General features: G+C 38.9%; 1 long non-coding RNA gene across 1 annotated transcript; it reads left to right on the forward strand.

Annotated features, from left to right (window-relative positions):
- The first annotated feature begins 856 nt into the window (after positions 1-856).
- On the forward strand, positions 857-2896 carry LOC133461285 (uncharacterized). The gene is made up of 3 exons (XR_009784178.1): positions 857-984; positions 1207-1325; positions 2230-2896. It is a non-coding gene; the product is annotated as an uncharacterized LOC133461285 (long non-coding RNA).
- Positions 2897-11828: the final 8932 nt, after the last annotated feature.

Below are 11828 nucleotides of genomic sequence, written 5' to 3' on the forward strand. Positions count from 1 at the left end.
CTCTCCTCTCAGTGCTGCTCAGGGCTGATTTATGGTTCCGCGTTACACCAACTCAGAGCCATCGGCGTAGGTGCGCATCGAGGCGTACCCTACGGCGTAGGCTCTGCGTCGTTTTAACGCGGAACCATAATTTAGGCTTACGCCCGCGCGTAAAGGTTTCACGCGCACGTAAAACTCATTATATATATAAAAAAAATCTGTGTCCCTTTAGGGGCTCCGTAGAGTGGCCCGGCACTATTTGTTCTGTCCTCAGTCACTCTACAGTTGGAATCGGTGGGTGAAGAGGAGGTTCCCGGCGTGTCCTGGCACTGCGGCTGCAGCAGCAGCACCAGAGTCCTGGCTGACGCTGTGCTTCAAACACAAAGGGACACGATTAGCGCTATTATGTTATAAGTCTGATTTGTGATGACATTATTAAGAGTTAAGCGTTATTAAGTGTATGACACAAATGTTATCAGATATTTAACCTACACAGGAGTTGTTTTCATGTTATTCTTCTAACCAGGTATGACTTTGGACAAAGACCAGCTGCAGAGGGAACACGAGCAACTGAACAACACTTATAATCAGCTAAAAAATTAAGTTGATGCTAAGAAAGATTTATTACCAAATAAATACATTTGAACTTCACGTTAGCCTTCATAACTTTGTATTTCTATGAGTGTAACTTAATTAAAAATAAATAAAATACAAATCTAGAGCTAAAATATTTTAACAAATAATCTGAAAGGTAAAAGTGACACCTGAAGGAGATTTCTGAATATTGAAAGAACACTCATAAATGTGATGTTCAGTGACATGAAATCTTTCTAAAACACTTGTCTGTCTGATATCTGATATGAAGGAGAGTGTCCTGATGGATGGAGAAGATTTGGATCCAGTTTTTACAGAAGATTCACTGAGAGTAAAACTTGGTCCGAGAGCAGGAGGGAGTGTGAGAAAAGAGGAGCTGATCTGGTGATCATAAGCAGCAAAGAGGAGCAGGTGGGTGTTTCATGTCAGTGTATTTGATGTTACTGCAGTTTTCTGTTACTTGTGTTCTCCACCTGCTGTCAGTCTGTGTGCTGCTTCTGTCTCCATCCTGATGGATTTCAGTTATAAATATGTTTCTAAATCTTTTCGATTGTTTTCCAACATAATCATCAGGATACTGAGACAGATATGCAGATTCATGACGGCAGAAACTACTTTTGTCTCGTCATTTAGGATTTTGTGAGACGACTGAACACGAATGGATACTCCTGGATTGGTCTGAAAGCTGAACGGTCGACAAGGACACAGGAATATGAATGGAAATGGGTGGACGGATCAACACTGACAACAACGTAAGACAGTGTTTCTTTTACAATTTCATCAAATTTATTATTTCAAATTGTTAACAAGTAAAACAGCTAAACATTTTAAAAACTGTATCATCATTATTTTTGTAACACATTTATTTGAATGAACAGCTGCGTGAACTCTTCATCTGCAGTTTGTGATGAATTTATTTAATAAAAACTCAACAATAAGTCTAATGAAAGAGATTTCAAACGCTTGTTCTCAAATAGTGTAAATAGTGTGTTTAGTTTGTGTTCTGTATTTTTGACCCATCAGAACAACAGCAGAATGACATAATTCAGGTCTTTTCCTCTCTGGTGACTTTAAGAACATTAAACATGAAACACGTGAACATTAGAACCTGGGATGAAATAAAAGAGCAGCTTCACCACAAAGTTTTCCTGCAGACTAACTGGTTCAACCAACATCAACAGACAACCGTTTCAATGTTTTGTCTGTAAAACTGCTGCACAAACTGGTAAAACAACAGCTCAACTATGACTCCTTTATCACCAATGAAACATGAAGATTTAGAGACTGAAAACCTTGACAGTGTTTCTAGTGTCTGAGAGGATTCACAGTAGGACGTCTTCAGAAGAGCTGAGTGTGGTTGGGAACAGAGACACTAATGAGCATGTGCAGGGAGATGAAAAACCAGGAAGCAGATCAGCAGGAGAGAAGAGATTTGTGGAAGATGTGCAGACTGAGCTGCTTTCACTGGAAAAATGAATGGATACCATGTTGAGTATTTAATGAAGACCTCATCCAACATCTGGAATCAGACCAAAAGTTCCTTGGGATCTTTAAAAAGTGAAGATTTGTGTAAAACAATTAAAGATGTCAGTTTTATCAGAAAATGAAAATAATCTTGATTTTCATCTCAGCTGAACATATTTTAATACTTCACAGGTTCTGGTTTGCAGGATGGTCTCCACATCACTATAACCAACATGGATATGCTGTACAGTGTTGTACTAATAAAGGGAAATGGACATATTCATATTACACTCACAGTAATAACTGGATCTGTGAGAAGAAAATTTAAGATGTCATTGTTGAATCCTGATTAACTTCAGATAACATTTGGTCACTTTCATTTATTGTGTTTCATGTGTCATTTATAAATGTGGTGATTCTGAACTTCATCATGTGTACAGGGTAGTGAAGCTGTCATCAGAACTACAGGATAACTTGATAATGCTGAAGTAAAATATAATGATTGTAAATAAGTATAAATGCAGCTTTTCTTCACTTTGTTTATTTGTGTTGTTTTAATTTGATGTTTGATGAATGAAGAGTTGTCAATTAAACTAATTGTCTTTATTCTGCTACATTTACATAAACATTTCCTCTTGCTTCATTTTTCCAAATACCATCAGCAATGATATGAACAAAATCGAAAGTGTATTTCAGGAACAGAGGAAAAAACATCAATAAACAAGGAAACTTGACAACAGCTGTTGGATTAAATGTTTCTGCAGGACACAAAGTCTGAAGTTAAAATTTAGATGTTTTTAACATGAAAGTGTTTAAATCAAAGATATACAAGAACGTGAGGATGAACAAACTCTCTTTTTCAGAAACAGCCCAGGATCTTTTATTATTGTGGGTTTTTTTGTCAGTTTGACATCAAGTTTATATTATTTGAACTCGTAATTTTCAAGGATTTGTAATAAAGATGCCGTCTTCAACTTAAGTGTGTTATCAGTTTTATTTTTTCCATTTCTTAGAAAGTTTCTGAGTTTTGATGAAGAATTGTGACAGCTTGGCCCCCCTGCAGGGGCAGGTTGCCCCAGTCCTACCCCCTACAGGGCTTTGAACTGGACTCAAGACCTTTTGAGGTAGCTCCAACTTCCTACCCAACTTCCTACCCCCCGTGCAGATCCCGACACCTCGGAAGTTGGTTCAAACAGACAACTGGACTCAACACGTTTGAGGTAGCTCCAACTTCCTACCCAACTTCCTACCCCCCGGGCAGATCCCGACACCTGGAAGTTGGTTCAAACAGACTTGAATCATGAGAACACCCTATGGGGTAATTTAGAAGTCTGTGACAGTCATGCCAAATGTCTGATAATGACATTTAGACATCCGACTGTAAATTACTTTTGTCTCTCGCCTGATTTGTGTATTCCTGCTTTAACTTCTTGTATAAAAAGCTTGTTTCAAAATCACTCGATGTCAGCCCACCGTCCGAGACACTGTGTCTGTGTTGGTCTGCTGAACGCCGGCTAAATAAAATCTCTCACCACAAAGCGGACTTCTGAACTGGTTTGATAAATTCCTCAACAGTTTGAAACTGAAACTGATCAGCCAGAACATCACAGCCACTCATTCAGTTTCTGGGTTATGCAGCCGCTCCTCGTGGTCCTAAAACACCTCCAACCAGTCAGGATCTGAACAGAACCATCTGAGGGAGTCCTGCAGTGTCTGGTACCAGGATCTAGAAACAGATCATTCAGACTTTCTTCTCATCATAAATTAAAATATTTCAATTTTTTTCTTTTTTGTCCTAATTATTGTATTTTTCTGTAGTGTGGCCGAGCGCTTTAAGGCCCTGGATTAAGTCTCCAGTCTGAAAAGGGGCGTGGGTTCAAATGCCACTACTAAGACTTCAATGAACATTTTATCTGTGAACTTCTTTGGAGTTAGAATTAAAGATATGTTTGCAGCAGAATGACTGTTAATCTCCACCTGGGGTCTGTTTTACAAAGTGCTTTATGTTGAACCTGAACTCAGGGAAACACCAAGTGAGATTTCTTGACCCCGGGCAAGAGGGCTCAGTTCAGTCTGTTTCAGAAAGTGAGCTAACTCATACTTGGAGTCTGAACCGTCAACTACAATGTCAACTCTCTTTCCTTTGCAGCCGTGTTACATTTCAGTGTGAAAATGTGCTCATATGATTGAATGTGACTGCACTCACATGTTCAGTTCTAGTCAACTAAAATAGGAAGATCACTTGTGCTTACTATGCGTTGCCATGGTGAATCATGGTATCTGAGTTCTGTCTTTAATTTTTACGATGCTTTTTTTGCATAAACATGAAGGAAGGGGGAAATAAATGGCAGAGGGAAGGAATGAATGAATGAAGGAAGGCATGAAAGATAAAAAAATCACCAAATTTATCCAGAATTCCAGAAGCTTAGAGCTGCAAATCTGATGGTTTCATCTCCTTTACAGTGTCGACCTTTGGCCTTGTCCCCTGCACACGTAGATTCCTCCTGATACTCTGAATCTTTTGACATTACACATTGTAGATAAGGGGTCTTCAATTCAGCTTGTCACCAGGATCTGAGATCCAGTCATACAGAAAATGATAGTACAAGAAAAATAAGCAGTAATAAAAAAGTGGTACAGAATAGAATAAATAATAATTCACATTCACACACCAAGTTTTTGATCCAGGTGTCACAATATTGCACATCAGCGGTAGGGCTGCAACTAACGACTATTTTAATAGTCGACTAGTCACCGACTATTGAAACGATTAGTCGAAAAATCGGATAATTAGTAATTTTTTCTTAAATTTAGTATGTCGCTTTAATTATGTGGCAAATTATAATAAACACGATAAAGATGGGTACTTCAATGAAAAATACAGGACTGTCTCAGAAAATTAGAATATTGTGATAAAGTCCTTTATTTTTGGTAATGCAAAAATGTCATACATTCTGGATTCATTACAAATCAACTGAAATATTGCAAGCCTTTTATTATTTTAATATTTCTGACCATGGCTTACAGCTTAAGAAAACTCAAATATCCTATCTAAAAAAAATACAATATTCTGGGAATCTTAAGCTGTAAGCCATAATCAGCAATATTAAAATAATAAAAGGCTAGCAATATTTCAGTTGATTTGTAATGAATCCAGAATATATGACATTTTTGTTGTTTTAATTGCATTACAGAAAATAAAGAACTTTGTCACAATATTCTAATTTTCTGAGACAGTCCTGTAGATATTTTATTCAACTTTGCCCCTGTTCATACAAAAAATTAATAAAATGTCCTATTTAAAACCAAGGACAGGCACAGTGATCAGTCAGACATAATCCATGAATAAATAAACCTCTGTCCATTATTTTTCATTTTTTAAGAACAGGCAAATGTGTTATATAAAAAATAAAATAAAACGTCTCATATTTTTTCTGTATCAAGTGGGTGAAATCGGTTCTGGATGGAAGGACGTTCTCTGGGTTGAACTGGTGTATCATTTGTTGAAACCCGTCACCCAGACCCGACGTGCTTTCTCTTCAAATGCTTGTGCATTACAAACGTGCTCCCGTGATAAGCAACGTCGGCTTTGCAAACCTTGCAAGTCATCTTTTTATTTACCGTATCGAGGCTAAAAGGCTCCAAAACTTCAGAAGTTTTGTTACATGCAGCTGCTACAGGACGGGACGCCGTCATTTCTGTTTACCCGCTACCGCTCAGCAGAGACGTTATCGCGCATGTGCGACTCTCTGCAGAGATTGTATTGAAGTGTGACGACTCTGTTGGAAAAACACGTCTGGCGACAATTGTCGACAATGGAATTCATTGTCGATAATTTTGATTATCGATTTTTGTCGACAACGTCGACGAATCGTTGCAGCCCTAATCAGCGGTCAGATATAGCACATTCTTTTGGATATTTCATGGCAGATCTTAGTTTCCCTGCACGTCATCATCATCACCACATCTCCTCTCCATCATCCATGATGGTCCGCACTTTGCCCAAAGTTCTCTTTTCTGCATCTGTCACCAGCGAGTCCAGCTTTGTTCCAACCATGAATCCAGCCCATCTGAGCAGTTTATCAAACCCAGAGGAGTCTTTCTTGGATATGCTACACCCTCATCACACAACTGTGTATAAGATAAGATAAGATAAGATAAGATAAGATAAGATAAGATAAGATAAGATAAGATAAGATAAGATAAGATAATCCTTTATTTCTCCCTCAGTGGGGAAATCCACTTTGTGCAGCAGCAGTACACATCACAAACATGCAGGGAAAGGGTAAAAAAAAAACTAAAAAAATATATAATTATGAAATATATAAACAGTAGGTATACATTGTGATGAAAAATAAAAAGTAGTGCAGTACGGGAAAGAAAGAAAAAAAAACAGTGCAAAAAAGCAGGTAGGATGTTTATGAGGTAGACAGTAATTGCACATCTTGTTTTTACTGTCCGTTTGCTACTGTAGCAGGCCTGGTTGTAGAGTGATGGCAGCGGGGAGGAAGGAATAATAATAATAAATTAAAGCTGCAAGCAGCGATGAACGGGCCCTCGCACTCACGGCCACCGCCCCCCATAAGCATATCAGAAATGACACCGATTTTCGTGCATGTACGTCAAACCGTATTATGGGGCTTGAGACGCAAAGTTTTTTCTGTCTGAACCAATCAGATGAAGGGGGGGTGCGCTTTTTGGCGTCTAGTGTCGCCACGGTAACGCTTTTGAAAGAGAAAAGTAATGCATGTTGTCGCAGGATGGAGACGCACGTTTTGATGTATAACACATTTGGCACATTACGGTTCGGGCCGTATTAACTGCCGAAGGAATGGCATAAATTTCGCCAAAATGACACAATTAATTCAAAATGGCCGACTTCCTATTCGGTTTTGGCCATGGCGCCAAGAGACTTTTCTTTATGTTGCGACATGATACAGGTGTGTACCGATTTTCATGCATGTACGTCAAACCGTATTGTGGGGCTTGAGGCACAAAGTTTTCAAGGGGGCGCTGTTTAGCCATTTCGCCACGCCCATTAATGCAAACCATTAATTATCAAATTTTTCGCCAGGCCTGACTTGCATGCAAAATTTGGTGACTTTTTGAGCACGTTTAGGGGGGCAAAAAGGCCCTCCTTTTGTCAGAAGAAAGAAAAAAAAGAATTCCTACAGATACAATAGGGCCTTCGCACTGAAGGTGCTCGGGCCCTAATAATAACTAATAACTAATAATACATTTTATTTCATGCACTTTTCATTAAAAACAAATCTCAAAGTGCTACAAGTTAAAGGACCTTCGATGCCTCTCAGTGACGCATCGCGAGTGACGAAGCTCTCCAGGGCTCTGACAGTCTCATGAAGGGGGTGGGAGACATTGGTCCATGATGGATGACAGTTTAGCCTCCATCCTCCTCTCCCCCACCACCTCCACAGGATGGAGACTGCAGCCCAGGACAGAGCTAGTACTACTACTACAGTACAGGACAGAGCTAGTACTACTACTACAGCCCAGGACAGAGCTAGTACTACTACTACAGTACAGGACAGAGCTAGTACTACTACTACAGTACAGGACAGAGCTAGTACTACTACTACATTACAGGACACAGCTAGTACTACTACTACAGCCCAGGACAGAGCTAGTAGAATCAGAATCAGAATACTTTATTGTCAGTGTACCTGGGTACAGTGAGATTTGAAGCAGCATCACCTCTCCAGTGCAAGACAAATAGCAGTAGTGAAATTTTTTTTTGCAAACAATAAGACATATAAAGCAATAAGAAATATAAGAAATATAAATAATATAAAAAATATAAAAAAGGTTAAGGTGCTTTTGAATCGTTTTTTTTCTTCAGATGACAGTATATACATATGTAGGAATATTGCACAGAGTCCGGGAGAAGTATTGCACAGTTAAAAAAGACAGTAACGAGGATAATTCACAAACTACTACTACTACAGCCCAGCACAGAGCCGGCTTTCCTCACCACCTTGTCCAGTCTCTTCCTCTCTGCTGCAGTGATGCTGCTGCTCCAGCAGAGCTCACCATAAAAGATGGCCGACGCCACCACAGAGTCATAGAAGGTCCTCAGGAGGCCGTCCCTCACTCCAAAGGACCTCAGTCTTGCAGCAGGTGGAGTCTGCTTTGGCCTTTCTTGTACAGAGCCTGGGTGTTTATAGTCCAGTGCAGTTTTTTGTTCAGGTGAACACCCAGGTACTTGTAAGAGTCCACTATCTCTATGTCCGTTCCCTGGATGTTCACCGGTGAGGGGGGGACTCTGCGCCGGTGGAAGTCCACTACCAGCTCCTTCGTTTTTCCAGAGTTAATCTGGAGGCGGTTCCGCTGGCACCAGTCCACAAAGCTGTGGTTCAGTTCTCGGTACTTCCTCTCGTCTCCGTTGTTGATGAGACCGACGATGGCGGAGTCATCCGAGAACTTCTGGAGGTGGCAGTTTGTTGTGTGGTGGGTGAAGAAAATGACTCTGGCAACCACAGACTGGTAGGACATACATGTTAAATGAGAGCGGCCTTCTCACACTTGTGTTTTTGAATGAAAGTGCTTACACTTGTATTGCAGTTCTGCTCAGATCATGGTAATACAGCATTGCCTGTCATATGTCCATTTGCACAGCAGATGGCAGTATTTTCTGTTTCAATGAGACCTCGAGGACTGAACTGGTGAAGCATCGAGCGTGAAAGACCCACTGATTCCTGGGGTTTCATTTGACCATCTTGAAGTAACCCCCCCGTTCACAAGCGTCACGGGCGTCATAGGCGTCTGGCTGCCATTAATGGTCAAAATTGGAGAGAGCAAATGAGCTGAACACATTTTTCAACCGGTTCAGCTCTGGCCCCCCCACCTTCCCTGCCATCCCCACACCAACCACAACTGCACTGATCCATCAACAGCTGGCTCCTCTCCACCCTTCTGCACATACCTCCCTACCTGATCACCCCCCCCTCCTCCAGGAGGTACCCCCTCTCCCTCTATCAGCCCACCCCCCCCGCCCCCTCAATCTGCACCTCTCACTGGATTGTCCCGTTCATCTCCAGGCATCAATCCCACCGCACCAGCTCCTCAACCCATCCCACCTGATCCCCCCCTCATCACTGCTCATGAGGTGAAAGGGGTACTGAAGAGTCTTAATCCAAGAAAAGCAGCTGGTCCCGACCTGGTGTGCCCGAGGCTTCTGAGAGCCTGTGCTGAGGAGCTTGGAGACCCTCTTCAGTACATCTTTAATCTGAGCCTGCACCTGGGGAAAGTCCCCTCCCTGTGGAAGACATCATGTATCGTCCCCGTCCCCAAGAAAAGACACTCCAAGGACCCCAATGACTTCCGTCCCATCGCCCTCACTTCACAGGTCATGAAGTCCTTGGAGAGACTTGTATTGCACCGCCTGAGGTCACAGGTGCAGCAGACCCAGGATCCACTCCAGATCTATCTATCTATCTATCTATCTATCTATCTATCTATCTATCTATCTATCTATCTATCTATCTATCTATCTATCTATCTATCTATCTATCTATCTATCTATCTATCTATCTATCTATCTATCTATCTATCTATCTATCTATCTATCTATCTATCTATCTATCTATCTATCTATAACAAGTAAAGGGTCAACATATCTTGCTTTGCATGTAATAAGACTAGGTAATATATTAGTTTCACCTTTTAAGTTGAATTATTGAGATAAATTAACTTTTACACCATATTCTAGTTGAATTATTGAAATAAATTAACTTTTATACCACATTCTAGTTGAATTATTGAAATAAGTTAACTTTTACACCAAATTCTAGTTGAATTATTGAAATAAATTAACTTTTACACCACATTCTAGTTGAATTATTGAAATAAGTTAACTTTTACAGCAAATTCTAGTTGAATTATTGAAATAAATTAACTTTTACATCATATTCTAGTTGAATTATTGAAATAAATTAACTTTTACACCAAATTCTAGTTGAATTATTGAAATAAATTAACTTTTACATCATATTCTAGTTGAATTATTGAAATAAGTTAACTTTTACACAAAATTCTAGTTGAATTATTGAAATAAATTAACTTTTACACCACATTCTAGTTGAATTATTGAAATAAGTTAACTTTTACACCATATTCTAGTTGAATTATTGAAATAAATTAACTTTTACACCACATTCTAGTTGAATTATTGAAATAAATTAACTTTTACATCATATTCTAGTTGAATTATTGAAATAAGTTAAACTTTACACCAAATTCTAGTTGAATTATTGAAATAAATTAACTTTTACACCAAATTCTAGTTGAATTATTGAAATAAATTAACTTTTACACCACATTCTAGTTGAATTATTGAAATAAATTAACTTTTACATCATATTCTAGTTGAATTATTGAAATAAGTTAACCTTTACACCAAATTCTAGTTGAATTATTGAAATAAATTAACTTTTACACCAAATTCTAGTTGAATTATTGAAATAAATTAACTTTTACATCATATTCTAGTTGAATTATTGAAATAAGTTAACTTTTACACCATATTCTAGTTGAATTATTGAAATAAGTTAACTTTTACATCATATTCTAGTTGAATTATTGAAATAAGTTAACTTTTACACCATATTCTTCACCTGTAGCAATATTCTACACCTTGGCTGATGTGGACATACATAGCATAGGCGGCTATTTCAGCTGCTATATGGTTGGCTGTCTGTACAGTCATGCAAATTCAATGCTATTAAAGAACACATTTTTTCATATAAAATAAACCCATTTTTATGCAGTTTAGAAGTTTTGGGGCTTTTTTTGGCTCATGCGCTGCTGAAATCGGGTGTCTTTTATCTCTATTTCTGAAAGGTGGCAACCTTTTTTTGCTTTAATTCCTGTGTTATCTATAAGTGAATCATCCTGTTTCTATCAATATAATATGTTTTATTCTGGTACATTTTGGCAGTGTTTGGCTGTAGACAAGACGCAATAAGGCTCAAGAAAGCATTGAGCTTTTTTCCCCAGGTAGGATCCCATAGGCTTCCCTATAAGGGTCTGGGCTCAGCCCCCAATGTTCTCAGTCCCAAGAAACGCCCCTGGTCTGCGCTGATCACAGACACACCGGGTCGGAGCGGATGTGCTCATGATGATTAACCTGTGTTTTGTGATTAATAAGCACAGGTTTTAATTATTTTTCGTTGGATCAATGTAGCAAATAAAATCGTTGGGACCATCCAGCTCCTCAACCATCAGATACGTGTTTCACATGAGCAGTTCAGGTAAAAACGTCAGTAAAAATCAGCAAAAATGTCATTTTGCTAGATGAAATATATTAATTCCTGATAAAATAAGTTTTTTAGTGCACAGCTCTGCTCATGTGTGCATGTGAATGAGTGTATGTTTGTGAGTACATGAAAGTACAATCAGCATTGAGGCTTCTCACTTCGGGACTCCCGGTGTGTGATTGGACGCTGCCTCGGCGTCGCCGCTGCTCATTTGCATAAAGTTCAGATTTTCAACTTCAAATTGACGCGCTGCACCCGCCGCTCCCGCCGCCTCTCGACGCCCGTTTTCATTTGAAAAGTTAACTTATTTCAATAATTCAACTAGAATGTGGTGTAAAAGTTAATTTATTTCAATAATTCAACTAGAATGTGGTGTAAAAGTTAATTTATTTCAATAATTCAACTAGAATTTGGTGTAAAAGTTAACTTATTTCAATAATTCAACTAGAATATGATGTAAAAGTTAATTTATTTCAATAATTCAACTAGAATATGGTGTAAAAGTTAATTTATTTCAAT

This window comes from Cololabis saira, chromosome 15, assembly GCF_033807715.1.
Source record: "Cololabis saira isolate AMF1-May2022 chromosome 15, fColSai1.1, whole genome shotgun sequence".
In the NCBI taxonomy this organism is placed as follows: Eukaryota; Metazoa; Chordata; class Actinopteri; order Beloniformes; family Belonidae; genus Cololabis; species Cololabis saira.